A 24678-nucleotide genomic window follows, 5' to 3' on the forward strand; every position below is an offset into this window, starting at 1 on the left:
CATTCAATCAGGATGCATGGAATCCACATCATTTAATTGAGGTGCATTTTACCAGGCTGCATGGAATCCACTGCATTCAATCATGCTGCATGGAATCCACTGCATTCAATCGGGATGCATTTTACCACGCTGCATGAATTACACTGCATTCAATCACAATGCATGGAATCCACTGCATTCAATGACGCTGCATGGAATCCACTGCACTCAATCGGGATACTTTTGGCAATGCTGCATAAAACCCACTGCATTCAATCGGGATGCATTGGGCCTCACTGCGTGAACTCAACTGAATACATACGGGATCCATTGTGCCACAATGCAGGGAGTCTTCTGCATTCAATGACGCTGCATGGAATCCACTGCATTCAATCGGGATGCTTTTGGCCATGCTGCATAAAATCCACTGCATTCAATCATGCTGCATGTAATCCACCTGATTCAATCGGGATGTTTTGGGACATGCTGCAGAAAATCCCCTGCATTAAATCGGGTGATTTGGGCCATGCTGCAAAAAATCCACTGCATTCAATCATGCTGCAGGTATCCACTGCATTCATTCGGAATACTTTGGGCCTTGCTGCTAATAATCCACAGCATTCAATCATGCTGCAGGTATCCACTGCATTCAATCATGCTGCATTAAATTCCCTGCATTCAATAGGGTTCCATTTCTTCATGCTGCCTGGAATGCACTGCATTAAATCACGCTGCATGGAATCCATTGCATTCAATTGGGATGCATTTTACCAGGCTGCATGGAATCCACTGCATTCAAGCATGCTTCATGGAATCCACTGCATTCAATTCGGATGCATGTTACCAGGCTGCATGTATTACACTGCATTCAATGACATTGCATGGAATCCACTGCCTTCAATCGGGATGCTTTTGGCCCTGCTGCATTAAATCAACTGCATTCAATCGGGATGCATTGGGCCTTACTGCGTCAACTGCACTGAGTACAATCGGGATCCATTTTGGCACAATACTTGGAGTCCTCTATATTCAATGACGCTGCATGGAATCCACTGCATTAAATCGTAATGCTTTGTGCCATGCTGCAAAAAATCCACTGCATTCATTCATGCCGCAGGAATCCACTGCATTCAATCATGCTGCATAAAATCCACTGCATTCAATAGGGTTCCATTTCTGCATGCTGCATGGATCACACTGCATTCAATCACACTGCATAGAATTAACAGCAGGCAACCGGGATGACTTTTACCATGCTGCATGGAATACACTGCATTCAATCACGCTGCATTTATTTCACTGCATACAATTGGGATCCATTGCGCCATGATGCATGGAATCCACTGCATTCAATCAGAATCCATTGCACCACACTGCTTTGACACCACTGCATTCAATTGAGATCAATTGGGCCATGCTGCATAGAATCCACTGCATTCAATTGGTTTCCATTTAACCATACTGAATGGTATACACTGCATTCAATCAGGATGCATTTCACCACGCTGCATGGAATCCACGGCATTCAATCGGGATGCATGGGGCCATGCTGCATAAAATCCACTGCATTCAATCGGGATGCATTGGGCCTCACTGCGTGGACACCACTGAATACATACGGGATCAATTGTGCCACAATGCAGGGAGTCTTCTGCATTAAATGACGCTGCATGGAATCCACTGCATTCAATCGGGATGAATTTTACCAGTCTGCATGGAATCGACTGCATTCAATCATGCTGCATGGAATCCACTGCATTCAATCGGGATGCATTTTACCAGGCTGCATGGAATACACTGCATTCAATCACGCTGCATCGATTTCACTGCATTCAATTGGGATCCATTGCACCATGATGCATGGAATCCACTTCTTTCAGTTGAGATCAATTGGGCCACACTGCATAGAATCCACTGCATTGAATGGGGATCCATTTAGCCACACTGAATTGTATACACTGCGTTCAATCAGGATGAATTTCACCACGCTGCATGGAATCCACGGCATTCAATCGGGATGCTTGTGGCCATGCTGCATAAAATCCACTGCATTCAATCGAGATGCATTTGGCCTCGATGCATGGACTCCACTGCACACAATCGTGATCCATTTCGCCACAATGAATTGAATTTTCTGCATTCAATGACGCTGCATGGAATCCACTGCATTAAATCGAGATGCTTTTGGCCATGCTGCAAAAAATCCACTGCATTCAATCATGCTGAAGGATACCACTGCAATCAATCATGCTGCATAAAATCCCCTGCATTCAATAGGGTTCCATTTCTTCATGCTGCATGGAATCGACTTCATTCAATCATGCTGCATGGAATCCACAGCATTTAATTGGGATGCATTTTACCAGGCTGCATGGAATCCACGGCATTCAATCGGGATGCTTGGGGACATGCTGCAAAAAATCCACTGCATTCATTCATGCTGCAGGAATCCACTGCATTCAATCATGCTAAATAAAATACACTACATTCAATAGGGTTCCATTACTTCATGCTCCCTGGAATACACTGAATTCAATCATGCTGCATGGAATCCAATGCATTCAATAGGAATGCATTTTACCAGTCTGCATGGAATCGACTGCATTCAATCATGCTGCATGGAATCCACTGCATTCAATCGGGATGCATTTTACCAGGCTGCATGGATTACACTGCATTCAAGCACAATGCATGGAATCCACTTCATTCAATGACGCTGCATGGAATCCTCTGCATTCAATCGGGATGCTTTTGGCCATGCTGCATAAAATCCACTGCATCAGTCATGCTGCACGGTATCCACTGCATTCAATCGGGATGTTTTGGGACATGCTGAATAAAATCCACTGCATTAAATCGGGATGCATTGGGCCAAGCTGCAAAAAATCCACTGCATTCAATCATGCTGCATGGAATCTACTGCATTCAATCGGGATGCATTTTACCAGGATGCGTGGAATCCACTGCATTCAATACAATGCATAGAATGCACTGCATTCTATGACGCTGCATGGAATCATCTCCATTCAATCGGGATGCTTTTGGCCATGCTGCATAAAATCCACTGCATTCAATCGGGATGTATTGGGACATGCTGCAGAAAATCCACTGCATTAAATCGGGATGCTTTGGGCCAAGCTGCAAAAAACACACTGCATTCAATCATGCTGCAGGAATCCGCTGCATTTAATCATGCTGCATAAAATACCCTGCATTCAATAAGGTTCCATTTCTTCATGCTGCCTGGAATCCACCTCATTCAATTATGCTGCATGGAATCCACTGCATTCAATCGGGATTCATTTTACCAGGCTGCATGGATCACACTGCATTAAATCACACTGCATGGAATCCACTGCATTCAAATGGAATGAATTTTATCAGGCTGCATGGAATCCACTGCATTCAATCAGGCTGCATGGAATCCACTGCATTCAATCGGGATGCATTTTACCACGCTGCATGAATTACACTGCATTCAATCACAATGCATGGAATCCACTGCATTCAATGATGCTGCATGGAATCCACTGCATTCTATCGGGATGCTTTTGGCCATGCTGCATAAAATCCACTGCATTCAATCATGCTGCATGGAATCCAGTGCATCCAATCGGGATATTGTGGGTCATGCTGCATAAAATCCAATGCATTCAATCATGCTGCACCGTATCCACTGCATTCAGTCGGGATGTTTTGGGACATGCTGCAGAAAATTCACTGCATTAAATCAGGATGCTTTGGGCCATTCTGCAAAAAATCCACTGCATTCAATCATGCTGCATAAAATCCACTGCATTCAATATGGTTCCATTTCTTCATGCTGCATGGATCACACTGCATTAAATCACACTGCATGGAATCCTCTGCATTCAATCGGGATTAATTTTACCAGGCTGCATTGAATCCACTGCATTCAATCAGTATCCATTGCACCACACTGCATTGAATCCACTGCATTCAATTGAGATCAATTGGGCAACGATGCATAGAATCCACTGCATTCAATAGGGATCCAATTAGCCACACTGAATGGTATACACTGCGTTCAATCAGGATGCATTTCACCACGCTGCATGGAATCCACGGCATTCAATCGGGTTGCATGGGGCCATGCTGCATAAAATCCACTGCATTCCATCGAGATGCATTTGGCCTCGCTGCATGGACTCCACTGCACACAATCGTGATCCATTTCGCCACAATGAATGGAATTCTCAGCATTCAATGACGCTGCATGGAATCCACTGCATTAAATCAGAGATGCTTTGGGACATGTTGCAAAAAATCCACTGCATTCAATAATTCTGCAGGAATCCACAGCATTCAATCATGCTGCATAAAATACCCTGCCTTCAATAGTGTTCCATTTCTTCATGCTGCATGGAATACACTGCATTCAATCAGGATGCATGGAATCCACATCATTTAATTGAGGTGCATTTTACCAGGCTGCATGGAATCCACTGCATTCAATCATGCTGCATGGAATCCACTGCATTCAATCGGGATGCATTTTACCACGCTGCATGAATTACACTGCATTCAATCACAATGCATGGAATCCACTGCATTCAATGACGCTGCATGGAATCCACTGCACTCAATCGGGATACTTTTGGCAATGCTGCATAAAACCCACTGCATTCAATCGGGATGCATTGGGCCTCACTGCGTGAACTCAACTGAATACATACGGGATCCATTGTGCCACAATGCAGGGAGTCTTCTGCATTCAATGACGCTGCATGGAATCCACTGCATTCAATTGGGATGCTTTTGGCCATGCTGCATAAAATCCACTGCATTCAATCATGCTGCATGTAATCCACCTGATTCAATCGGGATGTTTTGGGACATGCTGCAGAAAATCCCCTGCATTAAATCGGGATGATTTGGGCCATGCTGCAAAAAATCCACTGCATTCAATCATGCTGCAGGTATCCACTGCATTCATTCGGAATACTTTGGGCCTTGCTGCTAATAATCCACAGCATTCAATCATGCTGCAGGTATCCACTGCATTCAATCATGCTGCATTAAATTCCCTGCATTCAATAGGGTTCCATTTCTTCATGCTGCCTGGAATGCACTGCATTAAATCACGCTGCATGGAATCCATTGCATTCAATTGGGATGCATTTTACCAGGCTGCATGGAATCCACTGCATTCAAGCATGCTTCATGGAATCCACTGCATTCAATCCGGATGCATGTTACCAGGCTGCATGTATTACACTGCATTCAATGACATTGCATGGAATCCACTGCCTTCAATCGGGATGCTTTTGGCCCTGCTGCATTAAATCAACTGCATTCAATCGGGATGCATTGGGCCTCACTACGTCAACTGCACTGAGTACAATCGGGATCCATTTTGGCACAATACATGGAGTCCTCTATATTCAATGACGCTGCATGTAATCCACTGCATTAAATCGTAATGCTTTGTGCCATGCTGCAAAAAATCCACTGCATTCATTCATGCCGCAGGAATCCACTGCAATCAATCATGCTGCATAAAATCAACTGCATTCAATAGGGTTCCATTACTTCATGCTGTCTGGAATACACTGAATTCAATCACGCTGCATGGAATCCAATGCATTCAATAGGGATGCATTTTACCAGGCTGCATGGAATCCACTGCATTCAATCATGCTGCATGGAATCCACTGCATTCAATCGGGATGCATTTTACCAGGCTGCATGGATTTCACTGCATTCAATCACAATGCATGGAATCCACTGCATTCTATCGGGATGCTTTTGGCCATGCTGCATAAAATCCACTGCATTCAATCATGCTGCATGGAATCCAGTGCATCCAATCGGGATATTTTGGGTCATGCTGCATAAAATCCAATGCATTCAATCATGCTGCACCGTATCCACTGCATTCAGTCGGGATGTTTTGGGACATGCTGCAGAAAATTCACTGCATTAAATCAGGATGCTTTGGGCCATTCTGCAAAAAATCCACTGCATTCAATCATGCTGCATAAAATCCACTGCATTCAATATGGTTCCATTTCTTCATGCTGCATGGATCACACTGCATTAAATCACACTGCATGGAATCCTCTGCATTCAATCGGGATTAATTTTACCAGGCTGCATTGAATCCACTGCATTCAATCAGTATCCATTGCACCACACTGCATTGAATCCACTGCATTCAATTGAGATCAATTGGGCAACGATGCATAGAATCCACTGCATTCAATAGGGATCCAATTAGCCACACTGAATGGTATACACTGCGTTCAATCAGGATGCATTTCACCACGCTGCATGGAATCCACGGCATTCAATCGGGTTGCATGGGGCCATGCTGCATAAAATCCACTGCATTCCATCGAGATGCATTTGGCCTCGCTGCATGGACTCCACTGCACACAATCGTGATCCATTTCGCCACAATGAATGGAATTCTCAGCATTCAATGACGCTGCATGGAATCCACTGCATTAAATCAGAGATGCTTTGGGACATGTTGCAAAAAATCCACTGCATTCAATAATTCTGCAGGAATCCACAGCATTCAATCATGCTGCATAAAATACCCTGCCTTCAATAGTGTTCCATTTCTTCATGCTGCATGGAATACACTGCATTCAATCAGGATGCATGGAATCCACATCATTTAATTGAGGTGCATTTTACCAGGCTGCATGGAATCCACTGCATTCAATCATGCTGCATGGAATCCACTGCATTCAATCGGGATGCATTTTACCACACTGCATGAATTACACTGCATTCAATCACAATGCATGGAATCCACTGCATTCAATGACGCTGCATGGAATCCACTGCACTCAATCGGGATACTTTTGGCAATGCTGCATAAAACCCACTGCATTCAATCGGGATGCATTGGGCCTCACTGCGTGAACTCAACTGAATACATACGGGATCCATTGTGCCGCAATGAAGGGAGTCTTCTGCATTCAATGACGCTGCATGGAATCCACTGCATTCAATCGGGATGCTTTTGGCCATGCTGCATAAAATCCACTGCATTCAATCATGCTGCATCTAATCCACCTGATTCAATCGGGATGTTTTGGGACATGCTGCAGAAAATCCCCTGCATTAAATCGGGATGATTTGGGCCATGCTGCAAAAAATCCACTGCATTCAATCATGCTGCAGTTATCCACTGCATTCATTCGGAATACTTTGGGCCTTGCTGCTAATAATCCACAGCATTCAATCATGCTGCAGGTATCCACTGCATTCAATCATGCTGCATTAAATTCCCTGCATTCAATAGGGTTCCATTTCTTCATGCTGCCTGGAATGCACTGCATTAAATCACGCTGCATGGAATCCATTGCATTCAATTGGGATGCATTTTACCAGGCTGCATGGAATCCACTGCATTCAAGCATGCTTCATGGAATCCACTGCATTCAATCCGGATGCATGTTACCAGGCTGCATGTATTACACTGCATTCAATGACATTGCATGGAATCCACTGCCTTCAATCGGGATGCTTTTGGCCCTGCTGCATTAAATCAACTGCATTCAATCGGGATGCATTGGGCCTCACTGCGTCAACTGCACTGAGTACAATCGGGATCCATTTTGGCACAATACATGGAGTCCTCTATATTCAATGACGCTGCATGTAATCCACTGCATTAAATCGTAATGCTTTGTGCCATGCTGCAAAAAATCCACTGCATTCATTCATGCCGCAGGAATCCACTGCAATCAATCATGCTGCATAAAATCAACTGCATTCAATAGGGTTCCATTACTTCATGCTGTCTGGAATACACTGAATTCAATCACGCTGCATGGAATCCAATGCATTCAATAGGGATGCATTTTACCAGGCTGCATGGAATCCACTGCATTCAATCATGCTGCATGGAATCCACTGCATTCAATCGGGATGCATTTTACCAGGCTGCATGGATTTCACTGCATTCAATCACAATGCATGGAATCCACTGCATTCTATCGGGATGCTTTTGGCCATGCTGCATAAAATCCACTGCATTCAATCATGCTGCATGGAATCCAGTGCATCCAATCTGGATATTTTGGGTCATGCTGCATAAAATCCAATGCATTCAATCATGCTGCACCGTATCCACTGCATTCAGTCGGGATGTTTTGGGACATGCTGCAGAAAATTCACTGCATTAAATCAGGATGCTTTGGGCCATTCTGCAAAAAATCCACTGCATTCAATCATGCTGCATAAAATCCACTGCATTCAATATGGTTCCATTTCTTCATGCTGCATGGATCACACTGCATTAAATCACACTGCATGGAATCCTCTGCATTCAATCGGGATTAATTTTACCAGGCTGCATGGAATCCACTGCATTCAATCAGTATCCATTGCACCACACCGCATTGAATCCACTGCATTCAATTGAGATCAATTGGGCAACGATGCATAGAATCCACTGCATTCAATAGGGATCCAATTAGCCACACTGAATGGTATACACTGCGTTCAATCAGGATGCATTTCACCACGCTGCATGGAATCCACGGCATTCAATCGGGTTGCATGGGGCCATGCTGCATAAAATCCACTGCATTCCATCGAGATGCATTTGGCCTCGCTGCATGGACTCCACTGCACACAATCGTGATCCATTTCGCCACAATGAATGGAATTCTCAGCATTCAATGACGCTGCATGGAATCCACTGCATTAAATCAGAGATGCTTTCGGACATGTTGCAAAAAATCCACTTCATTCAATAATTCTGCAGGAATCCACAGCATTCAATCATGCTGCATAAAATACCCTGCCTTCAATAGTGTTCCATTTCTTCATGCTGCATGGAATACACTGCATTCAATCAGGATGCATGGAATCCACATCATTTAATTGAGGTGCATTTTACCAGGCTGCATGGAATCCACTGCATTCAATCATGCTGCATGGAATCCACTGCATTCAATCGGGATGCATTTTACCACGCTGCATGAATTACACTGCATTCAATCACAATGCATGGAATCCACTGCATTCAATGACGCTGCATGGAATCCACTGCACTCAATCGGGATACTTTTGGCAATGCTGCATAAAACCCACTGCATTCAATCGGGATGCATTGGGCCTCACTGCGTGAACTCAACTGAATACATACGGGATCCATTGTGCCACAATGCAGGGAGTCTTCTGCATTCAATGACGCTGCATGGAATCCACTGCATTCAATTGGGATGCTTTTGGCCATGCTGCATAAAATCCACTGCATTCAATCATGCTGCATGTAATCCACCTGATTCAATCGGGATGTTTTGGGACATGCTGCAGAAAATCCCCTGCATTAAATCGGGATGATTTGGGCCATGCTGCAAAAAATCCACTGCATTCAATCATGCTGCAGGTATCCACTGCATTCATTCGGAATACTTTGGGCCTTGCTGCTAATAATCCACAGCATTCAATCATGCTGCAGGTATCCACTGCATTCAATCATGCTGCATTAAATTCCCTGCATTCAATAGGGTTCCATTTCTTCATGCTGCCTGGAATGCACTGCATTAAATCACGCTGCATGGAATCCATTGCATTCAATTGGGATGCATTTTACCAGGCTGCATGGAATCCACTGCATTCAAGCATGCTTCATGGAATCCACTGCATTCAATCCGGATGCATGTTACCAGGCTGCATGTATTACACTGCATTCAATGACATTGCATGGAATCCACTGCCTTCAATCGGGATGCTTTTGGCCCTGCTGCATTAAATCAACTGCATTCAATCGGGATGCATTGGGCCTCACTGCGTCAACTGCACTGAGTACAATCGGGATCCATTTTGGCACAATACATGGAGTCCTCTATATTCAATGACGCTGCATGGAATCCACTGCATTAAATCGTAATGCTTTGTGCCATGCTGCAAAAAATCCACTGCATTCATTCATGCCGCAGGAATCCACTGCAATCAATCATGCTGCATAAAATCAACTGCATTCAATAGGGTTCCATTACTTCATGCTGTCTGGAATACACTGAATTCAATCACGCTGCATGGAATCCAATGCATTCAATAGGGATGCATTTTACCAGGCTGCATGGAATCCACTGCATTCAATCATGCTGCATGGAATCCACTGCATTCAATCGGGATGCATTTTACCAGGCTGCATGGATTTCACTGCATTCAATCACAATGCATGGAATCCACTGCATTCTATCGGGATGCTTTTGGCCATGCTGCATAAAATCCACTGCATTCAATCATGCTGCATGGAATCCAGTGCATCCAATCGGGATATTGTGGGTCATGCTGCATAAAATCCAATGCATTCAATCATGCTGCACCGTATCCACTGCATTCAGTCGGGATGTTTTGGGACATGCTGCAGAAAATTCACTGCATTAAATCAGGATGCTTTGGGCCATTCTGCAAAAAATCCACTGCATTCAATCATGCTGCATAAAATCCACTGCATTCAATATGGTTCCATTTCTTCATGCTGCATGGATCACACTGCATTAAATCACACTGCATGGAATCCTCTGCATTCAATCGGGATTAATTTTACCAGGCTGCATTGAATCCACTGCATTCAATCAGTATCCATTGCACCACACTGCATTGAATCCACTGCATTCAATTGAGATCAATTGGGCAACGATGCATAGAATCCACTGCATTCAATAGGGATCCAATTAGCCACACTGAATGGTATACACTGCGTTCAATCAGGATGCATTTCACCACGCTGCATGGAATCCACGGCATTCAATCGGGTTGCATGGGGCCATGCTGCATAAAATCCACTGCATTCCATCGAGATGCATTTGGCCTCGCTGCATGGACTCCACTGCACACAATCGTGATCCATTTCGCCACAATGAATGGAATTCTCAGCATTCAATGACGCTGCATGGAATCCACTGCATTAAATCAGACATGCTTTGGGACATGTTGCAAAAAATCCACTGCATTCAATAATTCTGCAGGAATCCACAGCATTCAATCATGCTGCATAAAATACCCTGCCTTCAATAGTGTTCCATTTCTTCATGCTGCATGGAATACACTGCATTCAATCAGGATGCATGGAATCCACATCATTTAATTGAGGTGCATTTTACCAGGCTGCATGGAATCCACTGCATTCAATCATGCTGCATGGAATCCACTGCATTCAATCGGGATGCATTTTACCACGCTGCATGAATTACACTGCATTCAATCACAATGCATGGAATCCACTGCATTCAATGACGCTGCATGGAATCCACTGCACTCAATCGGGATACTTTTGGCAATGCTGCATAAAACCCACTGCATTCAATCGGGATGCATTGGGCCTCACTGCATGAACTCAACTGAATACATACGGGATCCATGTGCCACAATGCAGGGAGTCTTCTGCATTCAATGACGCTGCATGGAATCCACTGCATTCAATTGGGATGCTTTTGGCCATGCTGCATAAAATCCACTGCATTCAATCATGCTGCATGTAATCCACCTGATTCAATCGGGATGTTTTGGGACATGCTGCAGAAAATCCCCTGCATTAAATCAGGATGATTTGGGCCATGCTGCAAAAAATCCACTGCATTCAATCATGCTGCAGTTATCCACTGCATTCATTCGGAATACTTTGGGCCTTGCTGCTAATAATCCACAGCATTCAATCATGCTGCAGGTATCCACTGCATTCAATCATGCTGCATTAAATTCCCTGCATTCAATAGGGTTCCATTTCTTCATGCTGCCTGGAATGCACTGCATTAAATCACGCTGCATGGAATCCATTGCATTCAATTGGGATGCATTTTACCAGGCTGCATGGAATCCACTGCATTCAAGCATGCTTCATGGAATCCACTGCATTCAATCCGGATGCATGTTACCAGGCTGCATGTATTACACTGCATTCAATGACATTGCATGGAATCCACTGCCTTCAATCGGGATGCTTTTGGCCCTGCTGCATTAAATCAACTGCATTCAATCGGGATGCATTGGGCCTCACTGCGTCAACTGCACTGAGTACAATCGGGATCCATTTTGGCACAATACATGGAGTCCTCTATATTCAATGACGCTGCATGGAATCCACTGCATTAAATCGTAATGCTTTGTGCCATGCTGCAAAAAATCCACTGCATTCATTCATGCCGCAGGAATCCACTGCAATCAATCATGCTGCATAAAATCAACTGCATTCAATAGGGTTCCATTACTTCATGCTGTCTGGAATACACTGAATTCAATCACGCTGCATGGAATCCAATGCATTCAATAGGGATGCATTTTACCAGGCTGCATGGAATCCACTGCATTCAATCATGCTGCATGGAATCCACTGCATTCAATCGGGATGCATTTTACCAGGCTGCATGGATTTCACTGCATTCAATCACAATGCATGGAATCCACTGCATTCTATCGGGATGCTTTTGGCCATGCTGCATAAAATCCACTGCATTCAATCATGCTGCATGGAATCCAGTGCATCCAATCGGGATATTGTGGGTCATGCTGCATAAAATCCAATGCATTCAATCATGCTGCACCGTATCCACTGCATTCAGTCGGGATGTTTTGGGACATGCTGCAGAAAATTCACTGCATTAAATCAGGATGCTTTGGGCCATTCTGCAAAAAATCCACTGCATTCAATCATGCTGCATAAAATCCACTGCATTCAATATGGTTCCATTTCTTCATGCTGCATGGATCACACTGCATTAAATCACACTGCATGGAATCCTCTGCATTCAATCGGGATTAATTTTACCAGGCTGCATTGAATCCACTGCATTCAATCAGTATCCATTGCACCACACTGCATTGAATCCACTGCATTCAATTGAGATCAATTGGGCAACGATGCATAGAATCCACTGCATTCAATAGGGATCCAATTAGCCACACTGAATGGTATACACTGCGTTCAATCAGGATGCATTTCACCACGCTGCATGGAATCCACGGCATTCAATCGGGTTGCATGGGGCCATGCTGCATAAAATCCACTGCATTCCATCGAGATGCATTTGGCCTCGCTGCATGGACTCCACTGCACACAATCGTGATCCATTTCGCCACAATGAATGGAATTCTCAGCATTCAATGACGCTGCATGGAATCCACTGCATTAAATCAGAGATGCTTTGGGACATGTTGCAAAAAATCCACTGCATTCAATCATGCTGCAGGAATCCACAGCATTCAATCATGCTGCATAAAATACCCTGCCTTCAATAGTGTTCCATTTCTTCATGCTGCATGGAATACACTGCATTCAATCAGGATGCATGGAATCCACATCATTTAATTGAGGTGCATTTTACCAGGCTGCATGGAATTCACTGCATTCAATCATGCTGCATGGAATCCACTGCATTCAATCGGGATGCATTTTACCACGCTGCATGAATTACACTGCATTCAATCACAATGCATGGAATCCACTGCATTCAATGACGCTGCATGGAATCCACTGCACTCAATCGGGATACTTTTGGCAATGCTGCATAAAACCCACTGCATTCAATCGGGATGCATTGGGCCTCACTGCGTGAACTCAACTGAATACATACGGGATCCATTTTGCCACAATGCAGGGAGTCTTCTGCATTCAATGACGCTGCATGGAATCCACTGCATTCAATTGGGATGCTTTTGGCCATGCTGCATAAAATCCACTGCATTCAATCATGCTGCATGTAATCCACCTGATTCAATCGGGATGTTTTGGGACATGCTGCAGAAAATCCCCTGCATTAAATCGGGATGATTTGGGCCATGCTGCAAAATATCCACTGCATTCAATCATGCTGCAGGTATCCACTGCATTCATTCGGAATACTTTGGGCCTTGCTGCTAATAATCCACAGCATTCAATCATGCTGCAGGTATCCACTGCATTCAATCATGCTGCATTAAATTCCCTGCATTCAATAGGGTTCCATTTCTTCATGCTGCCTGGAATGCACTGCATTAAATCACGCTGCATGGAATCCATTGCATTCAATTGGGATGCATTTTACCAGGCTGCATGGAATCCACTGCATTCAAGCATGCTTCATGGAATCCACTGCATTCAATCCGGATGCATGTTACCAGGCTGCATGTATTACACTGCATTCAATGACATTGCATGGAATCCACTGCCTTCATTCGGGATGCTTTTGGCCCTGCTGCATTAAATCAACTGCATTCAATCGGGATGCATTGGGCCTCACTGCGTCAACTGCACTGAGTACAATCGGGATCCATTTTGGCACAATACATGGAGTCCTCTATATTCAATGACGCTGCATGGAATCCACTGCATTAAATCGTAATGCTTTGTGCCATGCTGCAAAAAATCCACTGCATTCATTCATGCCACAGGAATCCACTGCAATCAATCATGCTGCATAAAATCAACTGCATTCAATAGGGTTCCATTACTTCATGCTGTCTGGAATACACTGAATTCAATCACGCTGCATGGAATCCAATGCATTCAATAGGGATGCATTTTACCAGGCTGCATGGAATCCACTGCATTCAATCATGCTGCATGGAATCCACTGCATTCAATCGGGATGCATTTTACCAGGCTGCATGGATTTCACTGCATTCAATCACAATGCATGGAATCCACTGCATTCTATCGGGATGCTTTTGGCCATGCTGCATAAAATTCACTGCATTCAATCATGCTGCATGGAATCCAGTGCATCCAATCGGGATATTGTGGGTCATGCTGCATAAAATCCAATGCATTCAATCATGCTGCACCGTATCCACTGCATTCAGTCGGGATGTTTTGGGACATGCTGCAGAAAATTCACTGCATTAAATCAGGATGCTTTGGGCCATTCTGCAAAAAATCCACTGCATTCAATCATGCTGCATAAAATCCACTGCATTCAATATGGTTCCATTTCTTCATGCTGCATGGATCACACTGCATTAAATCACACTGCATGGAATCCTCTGCATTCAATCGGGATTAATTTTACCAGGCTGCATTGAATCCACTGCATTCAATCAGTATCCATTGCACCACACTGCATTGAATCCACTGCATTCAATTGAGATCAATTGGGCAACGATGCATAGAATCCACTGCATTCAATAGGGATCCAATTAGCCACACTGAATGGTATACACTGCGTTCAATCAGGATGCATTTCACCACGCTGCATGGAATCCACGGCATTCAATCGGGTTGCATGGGGCCATGCTGCAAAAAATACACTGCATTCCATCGAGATGCATTTGGCCTCGCTGCATGGACTCCACTGCACACAATCGTGATCCATTTCGCCACAATGAATGGAATTCTCAGCATTCAATGACGCTGCATGGAATCCTCTGCATTCAATCGGGATGCTTTTGGCCATGCTGCATAAAATCCACTGCATCAGTCATGCTGCACGGTACCACTGCATTCAATCGGGATGTTTTGGGACATGCTGAATAAAATCCACTGCATTAAATCGGGATGCATTGGGCCAAGCTGCAAAAACTCCACTGCATTCAATCATGCTGCATGGAATCTACTGCTTTCAATCGGGATGCATTTTACCAGGCTGCATGGAATCCACTGCATTCAATACAATGCCTAGAATCCACTGCATTCAATGACGCTGCATGGAATCATCTGCATTCAATCGGGATGCTTTTGGCCATGCTGCATAAAATCCACTGCATTCAATCGAGATGTATTGGGACATGCTGCAGAAAATCCACTGCATTAAATCGGGATGCTTTGGGCCAAGCTGCAAAAAATCCACTGCATTCAATCATGCTGCAGGAATCCACTGCATTTAATCATGCTGCATAAAATACCCTGCATTCAATAAGGTTCCATTTCTTCATGCTGCATGGAATCCACTGCATTCAATCGGGATTCATTTTAGCAGGCTGCATGGATCACACTGCATTAAATCACACTGCATGGAATCCACTGCATTCAAATGGAATGAATTTTATCAGGCTGCATGGAATCCACTGCATTCAATCAGGCTGCATGGAATCCACTGCATTCAATCGGGATGCATTTTACCACGCTGCATGAATTACACTGCATTCAATCACAATGCATGGAATCCACTGCATTCAATGACGCTGCATGGAATCCATTGCATTCTATCGGGACGCTTTTGGCCATGCTGCATAAAATCCACTGCATTCAATCATGCTGCATGGAATCCAGTGCATCCAATCGGGATATTGTGGGTCATGCTGCATAAAATCCAATGCATTCAATCATGCTGCACCGTATCCACTGCATTCAGTCGGGATGTTTTGGGACATGCTGCAGAAAATTCACTGCATTCAATCATGCTGCATAAAATCCACTGCATTCAATATGGTTCCATTTCTTCATGCTGCATGGATCACACTGCATTAAATCACACTGCATGGAATCCTCTGCATTCAATCGGGATTAATTTTACCAGGCTGCATGGAATCCACTGCATTCAATCAGTATCCATTGCACCACACTGCATTGAATCCACTGCATTCAATTGAGATCAATTGGGCAACGATGCATAGAATCCACTGCATTCAATAGGGATCCAATTAGCCACACTGAATGGTATACACTGCGTTCAATCAGGATGCATTTCACCACGCTGCATGGAATCCACGGCATTCAATCGGGTTGCATGGGGCCATGCTGCATAAAATCCACTGCATTCCATCGAGATGCATTTGGCCTCGCTGCATGGACTCCACTGCACACAATCGTGATCCATTTCGCCACAATGAATGGAATTCTCAGCATTCAATGACGCTGCATGGAATCCACTGCATTAAATCAGAGATGCTTTGGGACATGTTGCAAAAAATCCACTGCATTCAATAATTCTGCAGGAATCCACAGCATTCAATCATGCTGCATAAAATACCCTGCCTTCAATAGTGTTCCATTTCTTCATGCTGCATGGAATACACTGCATTCAATCAGGATGCATGGAATCCACATCATTTAATTGAGGTGCATTTTACCAGGCTGCATGGAATCCACTGCATTCAATCATGCTGCATGGAATCCACTGCATTCAATCGGGATGCATTTTACCACGCTGCATGAATTACACTGCATTCAATCACAATGCATGGAATCCACTGCATTCAATGACGCTGCATGGAATCCACTGCACTCAATCGGGATACTTTTGGCAATGCTGCATAAAACCCACTGCATTCAATCGGGATGCATTGGGCCTCACTGCATGAACTCAACTGAATACATACGGGATCCATTGTGCCACAATGCAGGGAGTCTTCTGCATTCAATGACGCTGCATGGAATCCACTGCATTCAATCGGGATGCTTTTGGCCATGCTGCATAAAATCCACTGCATTCAATCATGCTGCATGTAATCCACCTGATTCAATCGGGATGTTTTGGGACATGCTGCAGAAAATCCCCTGCATTAAATCGGGATGATTTGGGCCATGCTGCAAAAAATCCACTGCATTCAATCATGCTGCAGTTATCCACTGCATTCATTCGGAATACTTTGGGCCTTGCTGCTAATAATCCACAGCATTCAATCATGCTGCAGGTATCCACTGCATTCAATCATGCTGCATTAAATTCCCTGCATTCAATAGGGTTCCATTTCTTCATGCTGCCTGGAATGCACTGCATTAAATCACGCTGCATGGAATCCATTGCATTCAATTGGGATGCATTTTACCAGGCTGCATGGAATCCACTGCATTCAAGCATGCTTCATGGAATCCACTGCATTCAATCCGGATGCATGTTACCAGGCTGCATGTATTACACTGCATTCAATGACATTGCATGGAATCCACTGCCTTCAATCGGGATGTTTTGGCCCTGCTGCATTAAATCAACTGCATTCAATCGGGATGCATTGGGCCTCACTGCGTCAACTGCACTGAGTACAATCGGGATCCATTTTGGCACAATACATGGAGTCCTCTATATTCAATGACGCTGCATGGAATCCACTGCATTAAATCGTAATGCTTTGTGCCATGCTGCAAAAAATCCACTGCATTCAATAATTCTGCAGGAATCCACAGCATTCAATCATGCTGCATAAAATACCCTGCATTCAATAGTGTTCCATTTCTTCATGCTGCATGGAATACGCTGCATTCAATCAGGATGCATGGAATCCACATCATTTAATTGAGGTGCATTTTATCAGGCTGCATGGAATCCACTGCATTCAATCATGCTGCATGGAATCCACTGCATTCAATCGGGATGCATTTTACCACGCTGCATGAATTACACTGCATTCAATCACAATGCATGGAATCCACTGCATTCAATGACGCTGCATGGAATCCACTGCACTCAATCGGGATACTTTTGGCAATGCTGCATAAAACCCACTGCATTCAATCGGGATGCATTGGGCCTCACTGCGTGAACTCAACTGAATACATACGGGATCCATTGTGCCACAATGCAGGGAGTCTTCTGCATTCAATGACGCTGCATGGAATCCACTGCATTCAATCGGGATGCTTTTGGCCATGCTGCATAAAATCCACTGCATTCAATCATGCTGCATGTAATCCACCTGATTCAATCGGGATGTTTTGGGACATGCTGCAGAAAATCCCCTGCATTAAATCGGGATGATTTGGGCCATGCTGCAAAAAATCCACTGCATTCAATCATGCTGCAGGTATCCACTGCATTCATTCGGAATACTTTGGGCCTTGCTGCTAATAATCCACAGCATTCAATCATGCTGCAGGTATCCACTGCATTCAATCATGCTGCATTAAATTCCCTGCATTCAATAGGGTTCCATTTCTTCATGCTGCCTGGAATGCACTGCATTAAATCACGCTGCATGGAATCCATTGCATTCAATTGGGATGCATTTTACCAGGCTGCATGGAATCCACTGCATTCAAGCATGCTTCATGGAATCCACTGCATTCAATCCGGATGCATGTTACCAGGCTGCATGTATTACACTGCATTCAATGACATTGCATGGAATCCACTGCCTTCAATCGGGATGTTTTGGCCCTGCTGCATTAAATCAACTGCATTCAATCGGGATGCATTGGGCCTCACTGCGTCAACTGCACTGAGTACAATCGGGATCCATTTTGGCACAATACATGGAGTCCTCTATATTCAATGACGCTGCATGTAATCCACTGCATTAAATCGTAATGCTTTGTGCCATGCTGCAAAAAATCCACTGCATTCATTCATGCCGCAGGAATCCACTGCAATCAATCATGCTGCATAAAATCAACTGCATTCAATAGGGTTCCATTACTTCATGCTGTCTGGAATACACTGAATTCAATCACGCTGCATGGAATCCAATGCATTCAATAGGGATGCATTTTACCAGGCTGCATGGAATCCACTGCATTCAATCATGCTGCATGGAATCCACTGCATTCAATCGGGATGCATTTTACCAGGCTGCATGGATTTCACTGCATTCAATCACAATGCATGGAATCCACTGCATTCTATCGGGATGCTTTTGGCCATGCTGCATAAAATCCACTGCATTCAATCATGCTGCATGGAATCCAGTGCATCCAATCGGGATATTGTGGGTCATGCTGCATAAAATCCAATGCATTCAATCATGCTGCACCGTATCCACTGCATTCAGTCGGGATGTTTTGGGACATGCTGCAGAAAATTCACTGCATTAAATCAGGATGCTTTGGGCCATTCTGCAAAAAATCCACTGCATTCAATCATGCTGCATAAAATCCACTGCATTCAATATGGTTCCATTTCTTCATGCTGCATGGATCACACTGCATTAAATCACACTGCATGGAATCCTCTGCATTCAATCGGGATTAATTTTACCAGGCTGCATTGAATCCACTGCATTCAATCAGTATCCATTGCACCACACTGCATTGAATCCACTGCATTCAATTGAGATCAATTGGGCAACGATGCATAGAATCCACTGCATTCAATAGGGATCCAATTAGCCACACTGAATGGTATACACTGCGTTCAATCAGGATGCATTTCACCACGCTGCATGGAATCCACGGCATTCAATCGGGTTGCATGGGGCCATGCTGCATAAAATCCACTGCATTCCATCGAGATGCATTTGGCCTCGCTGCATGGACTCCACTGCACACAATCGTGATCCATTTCGCCACAATGAATGGAATTCTCAGCATTCAATGACGCTGCATGGAATCCACTGCATTAAATCAGAGATGCTTTGGGACATGTTGCAAAAAATCCACTGCATTCAATAATTCTGCAGGAATCCACAGCATTCAATCATGCTGCATAAAATACCCTGCCTTCAATAGTGTTCCATTTCTTCATGCTGCATGGAATACACTGCATTCAATCAGGATGCATGGAATCCACATCATTTAATTGAGGTGCATTTTACCAGGCTGCATGGAATCCACTGCATTCAATCATGCTGCATGGAATCCACTGCACTCAATCGGGATACTTTTGGCAATGCTGCATAAAACCCACTGCATTCAATCGGGATGCATTGGGCCTCACTGCGTGAACTCAACTGAATACATACGGGATCCATTGTGCCACAATGCAGGGAGTCTTCTGCATTCAATGACGCTGCATGGAATCCACTGCATTCAATCGGGATGCTTTTGGCCATGCTGCATAAAATCCACTGCATTCAATCATGCTGCATGTAATCCACCTGATTCAATCGGGATGTTTTGGGACATGCTGCAGAAAATCCCCTGCATTAAATCGGGATGATTTGGGCCATGCTGCAAAAAATCCACTGCATTCAATCATGCTGCAGTTATCCACTGCATTCATTCGGAATACTTTGGGCCTTGCTGCTAATAATCCACAGCATTCAATCATGCTGCAGGTATCCACTGCATTCAATCATGCTGCATTAAATTCCCTGCATTCAATAGGGTTCCATTTCTTCATGCTGCCTGGAATGCACTGCATTAAATCACGCTGCATGGAATCCATTGCATTCAATTGGGATGCATTTTACCAGGCTGCATGGAATCCACTGCATTCAAGCATGCTTCATGGAATCCACTGCATTCAATCCGGATGCATGTTACCAGGCTGCATGTATTACACTGCATTCAATGACATTGCATGGAATCCACTGCCTTCAATCGGGATGTTTTGGCCCTGCTGCATTAAATCAACTGCATTCAATCGGGATGCATTGGGCCTCACTGCGTCAACTGCACTGAGTACAATCGGGATCCATTTTGGCACAATACATGGAGTCCTCTATATTCAATGACGCTGCATGTAATCCACTGCATTAAATCAGAGATGCTTTGGGACATGTTGCAAAAAATCCACTGCATTCAATAATTCTGCAGGAATCCACAGCATTCAATCATGCTGCATAAAATACCCTGCATTCAATAGTGTTCCATTTCTTCATGCTGCATGGAATACACTGCATTCAATCAGGATGCATGGAATCCACATCATTTAATTGAGGTGCATTTTACCAGGCTGCATGGAATCCACTGCATTCAATCATGCTGCATGGAATCCACTGCATTCAATCGGGATGCATTTTACCACGCTGCATGAATTACACTGCATTCAATCACAATGCATGGAATCCACTGCATTCAATGACGCTGCATGGAATCCACTGCACTCAATCGGGATACTTTTGGCAATGCTGCATAAAACCCACTGCATTCAATCGGGATGCATTGGGCCTCACTGCATGAACTCAACTGAATACATACGGGATCCATTGTGCCACAATGCAGGGAGTCTTCTGCATTCAATGACGCTGCATGGAATCCACTGCATTCAATCGGGATGCTTTTGGCCATGCTGCATAAAATCCACTGCATTCAATCATGCTGCATGTAATCCACCTGATTCAATCGGGATGTTTTGGGACATGCTGCAGAAAATCCCCTGCATTAAATCGGGATGATTTGGGCCATGCTGCAAAAAATCCACTGCATTCAATCATGCTGCAGTTATCCACTGCATTCATTCGGAATACTTTGGGCCTTGCTGCTAATAATCCACAGCATTCAATCATGCTGCAGGTATCCACTGCATTCAATCATGCTGCATTAAATTCCCTGCATTCAATAGGGTTCCATTTCTTCATGCTGCCTGGAATGCACTGCATTAAATCACGCTGCATGGAATCCATTGCATTCAATTGGGATGCATTTTACCAGGCTGCATGGAATCCACTGCATTCAAGCATGCTTCATGGAATCCACTGCATTCAATCCGGATGCATGTTACCAGGCTGCATGTATTACACTGCATTCAATGACATTGCATGGAATCCACTGCCTTCAATCGGGATGTTTTGGCCCTGCTGCATTAAATCAACTGCATTCAATCGGGATGCATTGGGCCTCACTGCGTCAACTGCACTGAGTACAATCGGGATCCATTTTGGCACAATACATGGAGTCCTCTATATTCAATGACGCTGCATGTAATCCACTGCATTAAATCGTAATGCTTTGTGCCATGCTGCAAAAAATCCACTGCATTCATTCATGCCGCAGGAATCCACTGCAATCAATCATGCTGCATAAAATCAACTGCATTCAATAGGGTTCCATTACTTCATGCTGTCTGGAATACACTGAATTCAATCAGGCTGCATGGAATCCAATGCATTCAATAGGGATGCATTTTACCAGGCTGCATGGAATCCACTGCATTCAATCATGCTGCATGGAATCCACTGCATTCAATCGGGATGCATTTTACCAGGCTGCATGGATTTCACTGCATTCAATCACAATGCATGGAATCCACTGCATTCTATCGGGATGCTTTTGGCCATGCTGCATAAAATCCACTGCATTCAATCATGCTGCATGGAATCCAGTGCATCCAATCGGGATATTGTGGGTCATGCTGCATAAAATCCAATGCATTCAATCATGCTGCACCGTATCCACTGCATTCAGTCGGGATGTTTTGGGACATGCTGCAGAAAATTCACTGCATTAAATCAGGATGCTTTGGGCCATTCTGCAAAAAATCCACTGCATTCAATCATGCTGCATAAAATCCACTGCATTCAATATGGTTCCATTTCTTCATGCTGCATGGATCACACTGCATTAAATCACACTGCATGGAATCCTCTGCATTCAATCGGGATTAATTTTACCAGGCTGCATTGAATCCACTGCATTCAATCAGTATCCATTGCACCACACTGCATTGAATCCACTGCATTCAATTGAGATCAATTGGGCAACGATGCATAGAATCCACTGCATTCAATAGGGATCCAATTAGCCACACTGAATGGTATACACTGCGTTCAATCAGGATGCATTTCACCACGCTGCATGGAATCCACGGCATTCAATCGGGTTGCATGGGGCCATGCTGCATAAAATCCACTGCATTCCATCGAGATGCATTTGGCCTCGCTGCATGGACTCCACTGCACACAATCGTGATCCATTTCGCCACAATGAATGGAATTCTCAGCATTCAATGACGCTGCATGGAATCCACTGCATTAAATCAGAGATGCTTTGGGACATGTTGCAAAAAATCCACTGCATTCAATAATTCTGCAGGAATCCACAGCATTCAATCATGCTGCATAAAATACCCTGCCTTCAATAGTGTTCCATTTCTTCATGCTGCATGGAATACACTGCATTCAATCAGGATGCATGGAATCCACATCATTTAATTGAGGTGCATTTTACCAGGCTGCATGGAATCCACTGCATTCAATCATGCTGCATGGAATCCACTGCATTCAATCGGGATGCATTTTACCACGCTGCATGAATTACACTGCATTCAATCACAATGCATGGAATCCACTGCATTCAATGACGCTGCATGGAATCCACTGCACTCAATCGGGATACTTTTGGCAATGCTGCATAAAACCCACTGCATTCAATCGGGATGCATTGGGCCTCACTGCGTGAACTCAACTGAATACATACGGGATCCATTGTGCCACAATGCAGGGAGTCTTCTGCATTCAATGACGCTGCATGGAATCCACTGCATTCAATTGGGATGCTTTTGGCCATGCTGCATAAAATCCACTGCATTCAATCATGCTGCATGTAATCCACCTGATTCAATCGGGATGTTTTGGGACATGCTGCAGAAAATCCCCTGCATTAAATCAGGATGATTTGGGCCATGCTGCAAAAAATCCACTGCATTCAATCATGCTGCAGTTATCCACTGCATTCATTCGGAATACTTTGGGCCTTGCTGCTAATAATCCACAGCATTCAATCATGCTGCAGGTATCCACTGCATTCAATCATGCTGCATTAAATTCCCTGCATTCAATAGGGTTCCATTTCTTCATGCTGCCTGGAATGCACTGCATTAAATCACGCTGCATGGAATCCATTGCATTCAATTGGGATGCATTTTACCAGGCTGCATGGAATCCACTGCATTCAAGCATGCTTCATGGAATCCACTGCATTCAATCCGGATGCATGTTACCAGGCTGCATGTATTACACTGCATTCAATGACATTGCATGGAATCCACTGCCTTCAATCGGGATGTTTTGGCCCTGCTGCATTAAATCAACTGCATTCAATCGGGATGCATTGGGCCTCACTGCGTCAACTGCACTGAGTACAATCGGGATCCATTTTGGCACAATACATGGAGTCCTCTATATTCAATGACGCTGCATGTAATCCACTGCATTAAATCGTAATGCTTTGTGCCATGCTGCAAAAAATCCACTGCA

The sequence above is a fragment of the Sus scrofa genome, chromosome 14 (assembly GCF_054392235.1).
Source record: "Sus scrofa isolate SSC_HxYL_T2T_F1_AM1 chromosome 14, Sscrofa_HxYL_maternal_Yorkshire_Landrace_v2.0, whole genome shotgun sequence".
In the NCBI taxonomy this organism is placed as follows: domain Eukaryota; kingdom Metazoa; phylum Chordata; class Mammalia; order Artiodactyla; family Suidae; genus Sus; species Sus scrofa.